Genomic DNA, 17,028 nt, shown 5'->3' on the forward strand with positions numbered 1-17,028 from the left:
CTTATTTTAATCTGTTTCTCTTTAGCTATACTTTGCCTCAGGGCTTTTTATGTTTTCATCCTTTCTAGACATCTTACTTTACTACTGTCTTCGTGTCTCACTGGCAGCTGCATTGTTTCTGGCCTCAGGCTTTTCCCTCTCTTTCTCCCTTATTCTCGCCTCATTTTCCTTAGCCTAGACTTCTCTTCCTACTTATTATCTCTGCACACCAGCCCCACCTATACCTCTTTCACCCAGCTACTGGCTGTTTGGCTTTTTATTAGACTAGTCAGGTGTCTTATGCAAGCAAGGTGAAACAACTGCAACTCATCTTTACATAGTTAAACAATGCAGCATAAGCAAATGTGACACATACTTACACAGTTCCATATTCCACAACAATACTGGCTTTGCAAAGGAAGCTGAGATGTGTTCCTTCTTTTCCTATTTCATGAGATTATTAGAGAAACCTTAGTTTTTCTTTATTACAAATCTGGAGAAAGATTTCTTCTGTGAATCCATTTTGTTGATGTTGTTTTACTTTGTTAGGAGATATTTAATCACTGCTTCAACATCAACCCTTGTTCTAGGTCTGTTTACATTATTGACGAAAGGGAGAGGGAGGAAGAGAAGGGAGCAGAGAAAAATGTATACCACAATAAAAACAATAAAAAAGTATTATTTACATTAAAAAAGAAAGTTTATGTCAGATACATCTAGAAATTCATTGACTTCAATTTTCCAATTAAGTAAAATAGAGGCTTGTATTATTTATTACTTTTAAACTTCATTTTTATATTTTATTATTGTTTTCTAAATTTCATAGTTGTCTTCTGTAATATCTAAATTTTCATCTTAAATTTTAATAACTTGGTTAATTGTGTAAGGGTTGATTATCATATTTCTCTTTTTAATGAATCCAGAGGAACAAAGAAGGAATAAAATAAGACAGGAGGAAAGGCACATGGAGGAAAAAAATATCTTAATCTTTTGTTGACAGAAAGACCTGGAGGTTTAGCGTCCAATGGGCAGCTTCTCTGCTAACCACACACATTACTGTTTGACCCCTGGAAGAAGCTGCTATCTGACAGGAGACAATTAGAGCCTGACACTGAACTATTGAGGGGAGTAGAACATCTCAAAAAAAGTCATGGTCATGCAAAGAGAAAATCACCCAAATGGAGAACAATGGAAATGGAGCAGCAAACTCAGAATCTCAACTATGTCCATTACCTCTCTAAGGCGAGCAAGAGGCCACTTGAAGGCTGTCAAAAAAGTAAGAGGTGGATATTTACAGAATTTAAATGAAAACAAACAAACAATAGCAACAAAAACCTTCCAGATCATACCTCTGTCTTCATATATCTACTGAACCCCAAATATGTTCAGTCAGAATTGGCATTACTATCATAAATACAAAATTAAAAATGCTCTGAAACTGTTGAATATAAAGTCAAAAATTATGAATATAAACTTTCTCCACAATGTTTTGGCTAAGCAGAATTATCAGGTAACTTTAAGTGATTTAATTCTAGATTCAGTACATTGTAAACTAATTCATTATCTCAGAAGACAAAAACTAGAGGTACAATGTGGAATTTTGCAAAGATTAGCTCCCAGCTCAAGAAGACTTCCCTTTCACTCAGTTGTTCTGGATGCTAAGGGATATACCTCTTGAAGAGTCTAGGAGACAGAAGTGAAAGTCAATCCTGAATGTCTCCTCTTGGTCAATAGACATTCTTCCCAAAGGAAAATGGGAGTCTGAATTGTTTGATGCGGCATGGCTCATGTGGAGTTGGATAACACGGTCACTCTGGTTATATAGTATTCGGGCCTCAATCCTCCCCCAAAACAAGACCTAGTAGGTCTGGCATTTTTTAGACTCTGAAATGATTGAGGCTGCCTTTGACAGTCTGAAGGAGAAGTCTCTGTTCTACATTTTAGTGTTTGTTTTAAAGGAGAACTTTGTTTTTATTTCTATACTGAAACTGACTCAAAACCCCTAAAATTCACACCGTAATGGATTCTAAAAGATAACTTGATGAGGGCTGGAGAGATGGCTCAGCGGTTAAGAGCATTGCCTGCTCTTTCAAAGGTCCTGAGTTCAATTCCCAGCAACCGCATGGTGGCTCACAACCATCTGTAATGAGGTCTGGTGCCCTCTTCTGGCCTTCAGACATACATGCAGAAAGAATATTGTATACATAATAAATAAATAAATAAATAAATAAATAAATAAATAAATGATGACTTGTTGAAATACTTTAACTTGTTTTTCTTTAGTTAGTGGGCATATCAGCCTATAAATGTGCCCAAAACATGGAAAGAAAGAAAGAAATCTAGTCAACAACAGTTCTGTTTGCCTAGCTTCCTTCATAAACAACCAGAATATTTGTTATCTGTCTCAAAAAATTCTACAAATGCAGTTCTAGTAGATACTGTACAAAATTTTATAGTTGACTATGGCGGAAATTTTTTACACTTGGGAGGCAGAAACAAGAGGGTTCCCATGCCTTGGTGGCTGGCCTGCCCTGTGGAGAGTTGGAGGCTGTCTTGGTCTACAGTGTCAGACCTGTAGTAATAAGAGCGGTGGCAGGGCTGCGTCCCCAACACCCCAGCCACCTGCTCGGCTAGCTTATGCCCGAAATAATTACATGGAAACTGTATTCATTTAATCACTGCTTGGCCCATTCTCTTCTAGGCTAATTCTCACATATTAATTTAGCCCATTTCTAATCATCTGTGTGTAGCACCCCAAGGTGCGCTTACCGGGGAGATTCTAGCCTATGTCCATCCTGGGTCGGAGCTTCATGTCAGGAGCGGGGCATGGCGTCTCTCTCAGGCGTCTGCTCCCAAGAGAGCTGTGGAGTCTCTCAGCTCACTTCCTCTTCCTCCCAGAAGTTCTGTTCTGTTTACTCCTCCCACCTATCCTCTAACCAATAAAATGGGCCAGGGCAGTTCCTTTATTAGCCAATGACCTTCCTCCATCAGACCTACTACCAGTCATACCTTTGTTCTACTCCCTAATCCTTAGAATCTCATGACCCCTCATAAAACTCATCAGCAAGTTCTCGGGAGTAGTGTATACTCGTCAGTGCCTCAAAATCAAAGCCCAGATTAGTCCTCAGCACCTCAGGACCCACTTCCTTACCTGCAGTACCCTAAACCCCAAGCACCTTAGGACTTACGTAGAGCTTGTTTCCCCAGATTTGAGGCAGCAGCTTTCACACTCACCGTCAAAATCCACAGTATTCCAGGACCTATGTGGAGTTTGATCCTTAAAGTAGAAGCTATAGCTCTATCCTTTGGGGACCCAACTCCAGGTGTTTCAGGGCCCATATGATGCTAATTTAACAAGGCCTCAGGACCCTAGCAGACCTTGCTCCCCCCAGGTTAGGAACCCTACATCCCTCTGCCCAGACTCTAACACCCAGCATATCAGGGCCCTATAGATTTCCCTATTAGGTCAAAGGCTAAATCATTCTTTACTAATATAAGTTCTAGTATCTTAGAATCCACATGGAACTTGCTCCCCAGTGCCTTGGGACTCACTATGCGAGGAGGGATTGCATGAGCCAGGGGCATCAAGGTCATGACAAGGAAACTTACTGAAACAGTTCACTTGAGCTTGTGGGAGCACATGGACCACATAGCCAACAGAACAGGTCTAGGCCCTTTGCCTGTGTGTAACAGTTATGTAGTTTGGTCTGTTTCTAAGGCTCTTAGCAATGGGGTCAGGACCTGTTCATGGTACTTGGCTGCTTTCCCAAAATGGATTACCTTGCTCAGCCTTTAATAGGGGGAGAAGCTTGGCCCTGCCTCAACTTGATGTGCTTTGTTCAGTGGCATGGGAGGCCTTCTCCTTTCTGGAAGGAATTAACTCTGAGGAGGAGTGGATGGGGAGGGGGTAGATAGGAGTTGCCAGGAGGAGGGATGAGAGGAGGGAGGGGAAATTGTGGTCAGTATGTAAAATAAATGGAAACAAACATTAATTAAGTAAAAAAAAGAATGTCCTGTACTCTTTAAAGAAGGCCCATCCTTCTTGTTCTACTCAGAAACTATCACCTGCTGTAGCATCAGTGACAGCAAACTCGTATTAAAATACATTAGAATGTGTTCAAAGTCCACCACATCCCTCCAACCATCATAGCACAGAAAATGGCTGAAATAATATGAATTGTTTTTATTGGAGGCCACTTGTTTATTCCTGGCTACTGAGAGTCAAAATAATCATACAGAAACTATATTATTTAAATCACTGCTTGGCCTGTTAGCTCTAGCTTCTTATTGGCTAGCTCTTACATCTTAATTTAACCCATTTCTAATAATCTGTGTGCTGCCTTATGATTGTGGCTTACTGGCAAGGTTACGTCTGGTGTCTGTCTCCAGCAGGGCTACATGGCTTCTCCTTGACTCTGCCTTCTTTCTCCCAGCATTCAGTTTAGTTTTTCCCACCTAGCTCTATTCTGCTAAGCCACTGGCTGAAACAGATTCTTTATTCATTAACCAATAAAAGCAACACATATAAAGAAGGACTTCCCACACCAGATTATGTCTAATTAAACTAAATGATGTTTAAATAATGATTCATGGCAAAAGTAGAAGTAGTAAATAAATAGTATAAAGGATGGAGTCCCAGAGAGGGCAAGTGAAAGGGGAATCATTAGGTGAATGAAAGATCAAGATAAGAAGACTGTGATAGAAGAAAAAGCAAGAGGTAAGAACTATGATCATACAAAGAAGACAACTGCCTAATGTTGTGCCATCTTTTGCTCTTTTGCCTCTTTAGTCTTTTGACTTGGTGGGAGACACCACCCAACTCCCAAATAAATCATGCACAAAGGTTTATTGTTGGTTATGAATGCCCAGCTTTAGTTTGGTTTGTTTCTTCCCAGTTTTTCTTAGCTTAAATAATCCTATCTATCTCTGGCGTCAGGGCTTTGTTCTTTCACTGTTCCTGCACACCCTTGTTTCCTTCTTATTCCAGGACTAGCTCTGTGGCTATGTGGCTGGGTGTCTGTGTAGCTTTGTGTCTGTGTGTCTGTGTGTCTGTGTGTCTGTGTGGCTGAGTGGCTGTGTAGCTGTGTGTCTGTGTGACTGTGTGGCTGTGTGGTGTGTGGCTGTGTGGCTGGGTGGCTGTGTGGCTGGGTGGCTGGGTGGCTGGCCCCTGAAATCCTCTTCCTTCCTCTCTCATTCCCAGATTCTTTTCTTCCATATTTCTCCTCATATTTATTCTCTCTGCCTGCAAGCCCCACCTATTTCTCTCTCCTGCTTCACTATTGGCCATTCAGCTTTTCATTAGACCATCAGGCATTTTAGATATAGTCAGAGTAACAAAGCTTCACAGAGTTAAACAAATGCAACATAAAAAAAATAACACCTTAAATAATATTCCCCAACAGCCTAAACAAAGCTAAGTAGACATAAAGGGAGTAAAAAAGTAAAAACTTTTTAAAAGAGAAAAATATTTAAAATGGGGGAGAGAACAAAAAAATGAAGCATTGGATTTCCTTCTGTGTTTCCTACAGTTGGAGTCTACCAGGTAGAGGGGCCGGTCAGTTGAAGTCAGTAAGGGTCAGACAGGTTAATAGAAGTTGAAGACTTCTTTTTCTTACCGTTTAGGCTGGTACTCATCTAGTACGAGATGTCTGCCTTCTGTTTAGATCCTTTTTTTTTATACCAGGAGCCTCTGCTGGCCACACTTAGCTTTGCAGTCTGTGAACTGGACAAGCTCTCCTACGTTTTTGAGACTCCTAAGTTTTACACACGAGGTCAGTTAATGTGCTAGCTAGGGCATGTCCAGCCAGAGGCATGGGCGAGCAAACTCATCACTGGGTTCCATACAGGAGAACCTGTCCCTGTCTGTGCTTACAATACCTAGTCTTCATGAAACATCCCGATAGAGAGACAAAGCAGGGGGCCCAAGCATAGGGTGAAGCTCCAGAGTTCTCCTTACAGGAAGCAGAGAGCCTTGTGGCAGATAGGTAGTTCTAAAAGTAAGGCTACCTGCGGTCCTCAGACTTTGAACTATCAGATGATGGGCCAGCTCCTAGCTACAGAGCCATCCCATTAAACACTATCTAAAGAGAGCCTCCTGCTGCAAGGGCATCTCTGCATGATCTCAGCACATCTGTATCCAACCATCCCTCTCTTCCCTACAGCCTCTCACAGCCGCCTGTCCCCGGGGCCATGGCTGCTAAACCCATCTGCATGATTTGTGATCATTCCTTATTACCAGGCCCCCAGCGTCCCTTCTCAAGATGTTGCAGGAAAGTGTCAAAAGGGAATTTCTGCCAACTCCGAGGCGGTATTCATGAGGCATCAGCGTCTCTCCAAAGCCTCTAACTGGATTCCAGGCTCAGACGGACTTAGGGCTCATCCTGTGTGCCAGGTTGCCAGCCCTAGAGATATCTGGTGTACCTTTGGGGTGTAGCTTTCTACTCCCCCACCCCGCCAGAAGCCAACAGCTGCTTGCTCCTTTCACTGTGACCCTTGCCTTCCCTCACAACACTCAGCTTTCCTATCACAGGGATGTATAATCTCCATCACACCTCCCATCTTTCCTACTCGTCAGCACAGTGTCTGTTCTTTCTTGTCCTCACTCTCTTCCTTCACCATATCACATGGAGACAGCTTCTAATCCACCATCTTACCTCCCAAAGCCCAAATTTATCTTGAAAGCGTAGACACAGATCCGTGTGCATTCAAAGTAGTCACTGATAAGCAAAGGCGGAGCAGTGCCATTGCATTGTTGTGTGGGTGGTTTGTTCCTCCCACCGTATTCCTTTATGAATAAATTATTTTTACAATGATATGCCTCGCTTCCTTCTTTTATCTTTTGAGCGGGTTTTCGTATTGTCATTTTCACAATGCCAGCATAAAATGTGTGATAACAACGGTTATCCCAGTCTTCCTTAATCCCATAACAATCTAACTTTCTTTGCACATTCCCTACACTTTCTTCCCACATGAGACACTTTTGATGTCACGGTTCACTTTACTGATGTTTTGCATCTGTAAAGTAATAGGTTGCTATTGTGAGATTACTAAATAACCATATTTAACAGTTTTTATTACATTTCCCCTTCATACAGAAGATGGGAATGATTCATACACCATCCCTGCAAGATTTTGCGGTTGACTGCATCTTATGCTTTTATTTACATGTTATCAATTAGTATGCCTTCTTTTTCAGTTTGAAGAAACCCTTGGTGTTTATTGTAAGGTAGGTCTAGTGACCATAAACCTGCCAGCTTATTGTTTTTGAGTTTTTGAGATGTACTTACTTTTGTTTTATGCTTATGGGTGATTTGCCTGTATGTATGCCTGTGCACTGAATGCATGCAGTACCCAGAGAGTCAGAAGAAGGTCAGGACCCCTTAGAATTGGAGTTCCAGTCAGTTGTTAGCCATCATTTGGGTGCTAAGAATAGAACCCGAATCCTCTGCAAAAGCATCAATGCTCATAACCACTGAGCTTCTCCAGCCTCACACCCACCAGCCTTTGTTTGTTGAGGAAAGTCTTCATCAGTGATATCTACTCTTTTCAAGACATGGAACTGTTAAATTTGTATGCTTATATTTAGTGGCAGGTGAAATACAATGTGCCCCAGATAGAGATGATCTTGTCAAGATCTGAAAAAAAACCTCAAAAATTAGTAGTAGAAATATCTTTATGTTACTACCATACCCCATCAAAGGCACTTATGTGGTCCACACTCTCTCACACACATGGAAGTGCCCTTGCTTAGGATTACTAAAGGAAAAAGGTCAATTTCTTCTACTATGAACTCATCACACAAGTGAACAGAATAAAAACAGACAAAAGAGGCATAGAGTTAAGTGAGGAAAAGCCTGGCATGAGGTCACTTCTCTGGCGAGTGTTTTCCAACCCCATGGATTCTGGTGACACCTGTCCTTGACTTGGATACTCTGCTTACTCATATCCACTCGTAAAGCTCACTGTTGGAATTTATAGGCTTCTCCCGCTAGCACTCACTACTATAAAACAGTTTGTAAAATTGTTTGCGAGGCTAACTGTGCTTAGGATGAAGGGACGCTGGTGGATTTTGAACCCCGCTATTGGTGGGAATGGAAAGATTCAGTGTTGATGCTCAACTCAAGTCCTTAAAATGTTAGCTTGTATCAGAGACAGGTGGCAGATGATAGAGAGAAGGGTGAGGTTGGGGGGGGGGGGAGGGCAGTTGTGAAAGGGCTTGTGGGAAGTCAGAGAGTCCACCTGAACGCAGCCGCTGATGATGGGACAGCAGATGGTGGGGAACTCAGGACATGACTGCTTGTTCTTCCCGCACTCGTACCTTCATTTAAGGCGCTGGTCCGACCTCCAGCTCTGCAGGTTTGTTTGGATTCATGAGAACTATCAGTGTCTTCTAACCTAGAGGTCACAGACTATCCCCCAAACCAGGTTCAATCACTCATCCTCTACAAACAATTAAAACTGGTCTGATTTAATAGAGAAGAGCAGAAAGAAGAGAATTATTCAGTACAGCCACACCAGTAAGAGGAAGACCCAATAACTTTCCAGTTCTGCCTTTGGGAGATCTGAAGGGAGATTAAAGCCTAAATAAAGTAACAAGGGTGCACACATCTAAGCAATCCTGGTCAAGGCACGGTGCTGCCCATCCTGGCCCATCATTGTTGGGGCTTTAGTAGCATCCGGTCAGGTGGTCTGGCATTCGTAGAAATCTGGAAAGTGGCCTTTCTTTCTCACACATGACTCCTGTGGAAATTCCCTTTTCTTTGATGTTCATTGTTTCAACAGTCTGACAGTCAGATTGAAAGACTGTCTCAGAGCATCTTTATTTTTACCAGCTTTGCTATCTACAACACAACATTTGAGTGCATGTTTGCTTGTGTGTGTGTGTGTGTGTGTGTGTGTGTGTGTGTGTATTACTGTAGGCTAACTTTTTACTATTCCTTTTCTGACAGGTTATTGTGTGTTCTTTCTGTTCTTGGCGAGCTCGTGTTTTCCACCCCCTTCTCACACAGCTTCCTTCTGTTACCACTAACAGTTGAACAGCTGCTACTATTTAGTCTTACCGACCACTCCAAATTAAAAAAAAAAAATCAGAAAAAAGAGACAAACCACATTGGAGATCTGCTAAGATGTAATTCTCGATAATAAATAGCCCCCAGGACTTAATAACAGTGATCACTCTGTGTGTGGTATTTTCTAAAAGCTTTTGCTGTACAAATGTGTTTCGTTCTCAGGCTGGCCCAATGTGGTAGGTGACCTTCATCATTCCATTTCACAAATGAAAAATATAAAAGGCAGCAAAACAAACTATCTTGGCTAAGGTCAACTGAATATCTATCTGACTAAAATTAAAATCCTGAAAGTCTTTGTATAAAATCTGGTCCTCTGATTCCTGTCTACTATAGATCTTATAAAATATCAAAGTTAGTTGCTTGGTGGCTATGCAGCTAGACATGGACTGGAGTTCTGGATTCATACAGCGTGAACTGGGATCTTACCCTTTACAACTGGTGAGTTCTTCAGAAAATTCCTGACCAAGGAGGTTAATCTTCTGATGTGGGAGTGTCATATATCAATCTGTTGATTTCATTGGTTAAGCAATAAAGAAACTGCTTGGCCCTGATAGGTTAAAACATAGGTGAGAGGAGTAAACAGAACAGAATGCTGGGAAAAAGAGGAAATGAGCTGAGAGACGTCATGCTCCCCGCTCCTGGGCAGACACACGCAATGAAGCTCCGACCCAGGATGGACATAGGCTAGAATCTTCCCGGTAAGTGCACCTTGGTGCTACACATTAATAGAAATGGGCTAGTCCAGGTGCGACAGTTAGCCGAGAAGAGGCTAGATATAATGGACCAAGAAGTGTTTAAATGAATACAATTTGTGTGTTGTTATTTTGGGGCATAAGCTAGCAGGCAGCCAGGGTGCTGGGGACGCAGCCCCACTGCTCCTATTTCAACAATCTTCATTGTCAGTTTGATAAGATTTGGTGTTTCCCAGAAAATAACTTCTGAAGATACCCAAGAGGAGGCTTCCAGAGAGGTCTAACTCTAGTGAAAAGACCCTCTAACTCTAGTGGAAAGACCCAACCTCAATGTGGCAGCACCACCCATGGACTGGGGTCCAGGACTGAATAAAAGGCGGGGGGGATAGAAGAAAGTGAATACAAGTGTTGGTGTTCCTCTGCTTCCAGACTGCAGATAGATGTGACCAGCCACTTCACTCTCTTCGGCCACAACCAGAGCCCTCAGCCCTTCCCCAGGAATGAGCCCTCAAGCTGGGCACAAGATGGGCCCTTCCTGGTTGAACCTGCTCTTCTTGGGCATCGATTTCGTCACAGCAATGAGAAGAGGAATAAGAAAATGACCCTCCGTGAGCTTCAGCTCTTTTTGGGCTTAAACCAAGAGGTAATGATAATGGTCAAGAAGAAGCTAACACAAAGGGATGTTGCATTTTTCATTATTGGTGCATAGTATGTATTTGGTAAGTATTTGCTGAGTGGCAGATGAATAGATGTGGGGAGTAAAATTATCATTTATAAAAATCAAGTCCCATGGCCTTTGTATTCTATGAAAACCCCCTCATTTCTCTGTCATTTGAGAAAACTTGAAAAATATTTAAGTGTTAACATAAGATTATTTTAAGACAAGCAATATGAACTAGTAATTTGACACATCAGTCATGTATTTCAAAAAACAAAAATGATGGTTAAAGTCAAATTTCTGCCATCCCACTAAAGTTTTACTCACTCTTGGGTATAGCTATGGCCGAAGGATGTCTGTGATGCTAAACATGTCTCACTCATCCCTTTGATGGTAAAACTTTTCATAAAAATGTGTTTCTCTTGGATGTGCAGGTGTGGCACAGTGGAGAGCACATGCTTAACATGTGTGAGGTTGGCTTTTGATCCTCATACCAAAGGGAGGAAAAAATACAGAAAGTCCTCCACTTTCTTTTTTGAGTACCCTGGCATGCTCAATCATGGGACCTTTGCCCTAGATATTAAAGAATTATTGATAACTTGTGAATAGTGATTAAAGTGTAACTTTTCCACAACCTTTTCTATCTAAAATAATGTTCTTCCATATGTATTTTGCCTATAGAATACATGTTTGATTGGGAGAAAAGAATTCAAAGAGTAGAATCTGTGACTAATTCCACATTAGACACCGTGGGATGAGGCATCATGGTATTTTTTTATAGGGAAAACATAGTCTAATGAAAGGAGAATTCAATGATGCATTTAGTCAACAAGGACACAATACCACCAGGAACTGAGTGCAAATGTCAGCCCTAGCACAAATTCTTGCCTAGGTAAAATTTCTGAAGTTGCACTAAAGAAAAAAAAAGCCTTGATTCTAACTATAAATCTTGATGCTTAAAAATAGCAAGCCATATGTTTCCAACAGAGAGGGGGTATTTAAAAGACAGAAAGGCAGTTGCATCCATTCAAGGTTAAAGTGGCTGGAACAATAAAACAAAGTACTTCATCCTATGTTGAGTCTAAACTCGAAGTTGACTGAGCCCATCTCTGCATTTGTTTGTGTTTTCTCTCTTTCTTTGAACTTCTTGCCAGGACCCAACGATTTAGTTGTCATTCATATTCTACTCCCACATCCATCCTCCTCCTTCCTTCCCGCCTCATTCCACTGTACTGTAACACAGACATGAAACACGAAATACATCCTTATCTTAACGCTTACCTCCTAATGCTAACCATCCCATTTGACACCTTATCATGTGACTTTGGTAGTACTTGACAAGTGAGAACTGTTAGAACAATTTATCAGCCGATTGTTCAGCAATTCATCTCCATAAACAGGAGTCTTCAGTGAGGAGGGACAGTGTGATTTGAAAATGATGATGTAATATTAAAAATTACAAACTAAAAGACATAATTGTTTTCAACAGTTTATGATAATTAATCTTTTAATTTCAGTCCATGTGATGAGGAAATTTTAATAAGAAAACCCCTTTTAGGAAAAGACATATATAGACCCACTGACAGAATATCAAAATAAATAAGTTTGAATTTTTTAAAACACTCTGAAGATATTTTCCTTTCCTACTTTTCTGAGCAGAAAAACTGTGTCTTGTTACACATGGTGTGAGCACTCCACCAACAACTTATATCCTATAATCATAACCATACACGCCAAGAAAAGCAAAAGATGACCCAGTGACAAACAAATTCACAGCTACCATCTCTTTAATGTTAAAAAATCATCTTTCTCAACTTGTGTGTGAGAGGGTTCAGAAAAAAAAACGGTCTAACTGCCAATTCCATTATTAGGGGAATTGTTTTTATTGTGATTAAGAGAGAGAAAACATCCAGAGGCATCTGGAAGATTTTGGAGCAGAGAGAAAAGAAAGTCGATTGGACATGGCCAAGGTTAGGAAATCGGGGAGAGGGAGGGAATCGTGGAAATAATAAGTACAGAATAAAGCATAGCAAGAGAGATAGAGGGATGAGAGGGGGATAACAAGAGACAAAGAGAGTGGGTTGGCAAATTATATAGATTAAAAGGAAGATGTGTAGTAGCTGGGGAGAGAGAAGGACCAAGGACTGGTGTGGACTTTGAAATCTTTGCCAGTGTTTGTGTAATAGTAAGGGAGCATAGAGGTCGGCATGGGCTCTAATACACTGATAGGTACCACAGGTAGCCATATGTCCCTTCACCATGTAAGGAAAATGACTTCTTTTGGCAGACGGGAAATGGTTTTCCAAGTTCTTGAGGAATGCTGTCTTTCATTGAACTGCCAGCAATCCTTCTATAGTCCAGTTTGAGCTCATTTCTAGAGATATAGAGTAGCTGCCATCTAACAAACTCCAAACTAGTATTCAATATTGAAGTACATACATGTACACAAGCATTTACACACATACATACACACTCTACAATGATGACTTTACTCTAAATATCAATGATCTGATTATGATATTGCACATTTATAAAATTAGGACTGAGGACAGGACACAATGGTGCAGGAGAAATGCCTGCATCCTGTCAATCATCTTTTAAATAAATGCTGATTGGCCAGGCAGGCAATATAGGCGGGAAAACCAGACAGAAAGTAGAAATGATATAATGAGAACAGGAGAATTCTGGGAAGGAGGAAGTTGATTCCTCCCACTCCTGCCCAGACCACCGAAGCAGCAGGAGGTGATCTGCCCCACTGAAAAAAGGTACTGAGCCACATGGCTAACATAGATCAGAAAAATGAGTTAATCAAGATGTGAGAGTTAGCCAGTGAGGGGCTAGAGCTAATGGGCCAATCAGCTTATAATTTATGGAGACCTATGTGTGATTTTCTTTGGGGCTAAACAGTTGTGGGGTACTGGGTGGGACAGAAACACAAACAAGCAGGCCTGACCCTTCATGTTACACAATGGCACAAACCATAAAGCCTCATCCCGTTCTGTGAGGATCTCTGTGAGTTTGCAGCCAACCCGAACTACATAGCAAGCTCCAGGACAGACAGGGATAATAGAGAAACCCTGTCTCTAAAATAATCAATAATAAGATTAACATCAAGATACAGTAGCGCCAGAAGGGTCATGAGTTATAGGCTGCCTGGGATATAGTTTAAAATCTTTTCTGTAGACAAACAAATACAACTTAAAAGCTTTCATGGCTTAGCAAAGACTGTAGTGTATCACTGCAGGACACGGAGAAGACATTCTTCTTATCTCTTGTAGCTCAATGTAACCAGAGTGGTGCAATAATCACCTAACTGATCTGTCCTGGAGTACACAGAACAATATAATGATATATGATGTCTGCACAGGCAAGGACAGGAAATGAACATTCCCCTCCACCTCAACTCCACCCACATCCTGGCTCTCCTGTAAGGGGTGATTCACTGGTCCCAAATTCTCATATGTATGCCACAACCATTTGTTAGCTGATAAGATGTGGTGTTTGCTCAAGGTGTTTAAAAAAAAGAAGAAGCTTACTATGTAAAAGTTGATCTATGGCCATACCTAATACTGTTACCAAAATAACCTGGCATCTAACAGGCTTGCTGGGAAATGCAATGCACAGAAAATAAGGCAAACTCAAAAGGAAAAAATGTATGATTTGATTCCCTGCAATTTCCACTTTAATACTGTGTGTGTACATGTGTTTGTGTGTGAGTATGTGTGTGTGTTATCTATAAATAAGTGCAGATGACTTAAAACATGTTTAAAGAACTATAGCATACAGGTGCTTCATTCTATTACAATCAGTCTTTCTGAGAAATGGTTGCAAAAATTACAAAATAAGTTTCTAGGGAATCATCTAGAAAAGCAATGTGCCCAGAAGCGGCTTATTAATTATCTGATGAAATAGATTTCTTTGATGTCTAGTAATAGAAGTCTGAAATAATAAATAAATAATAATTTAAAACACAAGAAATATATATATATATATATACATATACTAATTTCACAGGTGCGATAAACAGAGTTTTATATTTAGGCAATGATAGAAAATGAATTTGAAACAAGAAAAATACGGGGTTTTGTAATCACTGCTCTTAAATTTTAGTGATTCGAATGATTTTTCTCAGATGTAAAGTTATTGACTGTTGCTGCATAGGCTATGTCCATGGTGGAATTGTATATGAATTATTAAAACCATGCATTTTGGCTTTGCATCATCCTTGAGAAACTCATTGAGGAAACACAAGCAGGAGGGTAGGGAGGCAGTAGAGAGACACATGGTTACAAAAGTGAAGGGGTGGTCGGGTGGCTGGTTATAATACAACTATATACAAATATAGGTAATTACAGTATAATTAGAGTTGCCTTCTGAAGTTTCCCAACGAGTACTCAGTAAAACCTCTAGTCCCACAGCAGACATCTTAGCTTATTCTTCCAAAACCAAGAACAGTTAAATTTAGGGCATGCTCTTGCAGGTGCTTATTTATTTACTGCAGAGCCTTCTGCATACCACTTAAAAGCATAGATGCTATCTCTTCATGAAAAAGTTCAGGTAGATAAAAATTGGGCATTACAATAAATGATAGAATCGTGGATTTTTCCTTAAGCCACTCTTGAATTTTTCAAACACAAAACACACACTCATTCCTGGACATCAAGTGTTGTTTTGAATCTGAACAGACAAACCGGCTTCTGTTTGATAACAGAAGCAGCAGAAACAGGTGGATGATATGTGAAGTGGCATAAATTAGTTTTTTCACAGGTGTTTATTCTTAGCATAAATTACATATCATCTAAAGTCTAAATAAGAAGTGTTTTCAAGTATGTTTCCTTTTCGTATGCCTATTATATTTTATGGTAATTAATTAGCCTGTCTATTTATTTGGAGATAGGTCCTCACGCAGTATAGGCTGATCGCTCACTCACTCTATAGCTGAGCACAGCATTGAACTGATCCTCCCAAATGCTAGAATTACAGGAACGTGCTACCGCAGGCAGCGCTGGGGCTGAAACCTAGACCTTTGAAACGGTTGGACAAGCACTCTACTAGCTGAGCTACACCAACCTCAAACACTTCACATTTTAACACCTGATTCTGGTGGCTCTCGTTTCCTTTTAGTGATTTAGAGACATTGAACCACTGAAGTTTATTTGCAGTTTTGTTTCTTTGAGTCACTGTGCAGGCTGAGGAATGATTGGCACAGGAGACTGGGCATGACTGGGAGTCTACGTATCCAAAGTGCTGTTGGAGCCGGTGTGCAACTGAGTGCCACAGGAAGAGGGGAGAGGCACAGTGCCACACCTGTGATCAGCACTGATGAAGGATAGATGCTCTGACTCGAGACTGTGTCTGGAAGTCTAGTAGTGGATAAAGGTCTGAGTGGTCCCTTAAATCTGACAGTATCTCAGGTTTTAACATTGAATCAAGAGGTTTTGAAGGTCTAAGTTCCATGTAGTCTGGTTTAAAGACCCAACTAGGGACTACAACAAGTGCCTTTATAGATTACTTATCATAGGGAATAAGCATTATTGCTTCATTCAAAGTCCCAGAGATTTGAATATCATAGGAGTCTTGTAACTTCCACATATAATAGTTATAAAACTAGCAAGGCAGAGGCCTTAAGTTTGAACCGACTGTCTAATTCCTCAGGTGAACTAGTCATGACATTGTCTCCTAGGAGTAAAGTGTACCTTCATGGCCAGTGGATGAGAATTTCTCAGCCTATTATAATTCACTGTTTAGCCCCATCATTGAGAACTTATTTCTAACTTGGAAGTGAGGGATTGATGTGGAAGTTGAGACTTTCATCTGATGGAAAAATTTCTTTCCTTATCATTACAATGTCTTTGATTGCACAGAAGTACCCATTATTCTTTGAAAAGACTATATTTTAAAACCTATCATACAAGTTATTGGGTAACCACTCACAAAACACAATAACTCATCACAGGGAAATAGGTTATCAGCATTGCGCAGAATGTTGTTGGAGAGGTTCACATGAGAAATTTCCCCCATAAGATCACGTGCTCGATTCCTTGTCCCCAGTTGGTGGTGCAGTTTATGGAGGTTATGGAACTTTTAGGTCATGGAGGCTTGCTGGATGACGTGCATCACTAAGAGTGGGCTTTGAGTTTCTAGCTTTGGCCCACTTCCGATTTGTGACCTTGACTTCCTGTATGACAAAATGGAATCAGCCAGCTTCCTGCTCTAGCTGCCTGCTGACATGCCTTCTTTACATGATAAACTCTCTCTGGATCTGTAAGCCAAGTTAAACTCTGCCTTCCACAAGTTGCTTTTGGTCGTGGTATTTTATCTTAGCAACAGAAAAGTAACTAACACACATGTATAATAAAATTATAACTCTATTTAACTTTTAATGTTGTTGAATAATACAAATCTAATATCTTTAATCTGCTATCCCTTAATTCAGAACAAAGGCCCGACCTAATACTGGACTGTGTCACTACACCTGCAGGGTTCTAATTTGGTTTGGGAAGCACTGTATGATGAGACTTAAAAATCTATTCACTTAAAGAAAAGAAACAGTATATGCAATACAAAAAAGCGATATGTACTTTATACAGTCTTTTTTCTAGAAGTGGCACTAAAACAACAAAAAATAAAC

The sequence above is a fragment of the Microtus oregoni genome, unplaced genomic scaffold (genome assembly GCF_018167655.1).
Source record: "Microtus oregoni isolate MIOR12 unplaced genomic scaffold, Mior012 000026F_ref0000081, whole genome shotgun sequence".
Lineage (NCBI taxonomy): Eukaryota > Metazoa > Chordata > Mammalia > Rodentia > Cricetidae > Microtus > Microtus oregoni.